Below are 523 nucleotides of genomic sequence, written 5' to 3'. Positions count from 1 at the left end.
CCAATCCACTTTTCACACTACCATGATACAAGAAACACTATCTATTTTTTTCACATTGTCTGGCAGTGATTTTCTATTTATTCAGAGAACTACAAGTTACTAATACAAAGAATTAATAACATGAAACCAAATCTGAAAAAACTGACCGTCGATAATAAAATCAGTCTCAACAAGTTGCAATATGGCATCAAGAACCACCACACATTCCTGTATTGTAGTTGAAAGTTCAAAAGATAAAAATATATATTTGTGATATACAAGAGATTCCTACGAGAACACCAAAGAAGACATTTAAAGTTTGCTTTAATTTTTAAAAACTATCCATTGATTCTAAATGAAGGCAAAATTCAGAAAACACTTTTATGTAATATGCACATATGAATATGTGTTTTTGTGTGAATTCACAATGAGGGAAATTTGTTCATGTGTATATATGGCTGTAGATAACTTTATATTGTATTTAAATGTCTGTAAATGGATGTATATGTCAATAAATTCTAATCCTTTGGTTGGAGGGATATGG

General features: G+C 29.6%; 1 pseudogene; it reads right to left on the bottom strand.

Annotated features, from left to right (window-relative positions):
- Positions 1-523, bottom strand: part of LOC119585374 — a 17640-nt pseudogene that overhangs the window by 12511 nt on the left and 4606 nt on the right.

This window comes from Penaeus monodon, chromosome 19 (genome assembly GCF_015228065.2).
Source record: "Penaeus monodon isolate SGIC_2016 chromosome 19, NSTDA_Pmon_1, whole genome shotgun sequence".
Taxonomy (NCBI): domain Eukaryota; kingdom Metazoa; phylum Arthropoda; class Malacostraca; order Decapoda; family Penaeidae; genus Penaeus; species Penaeus monodon.
The sequence above is the reverse complement of the archived record's forward strand: the minus strand, read 5'-3'. Positions and strand labels throughout refer to the sequence as shown.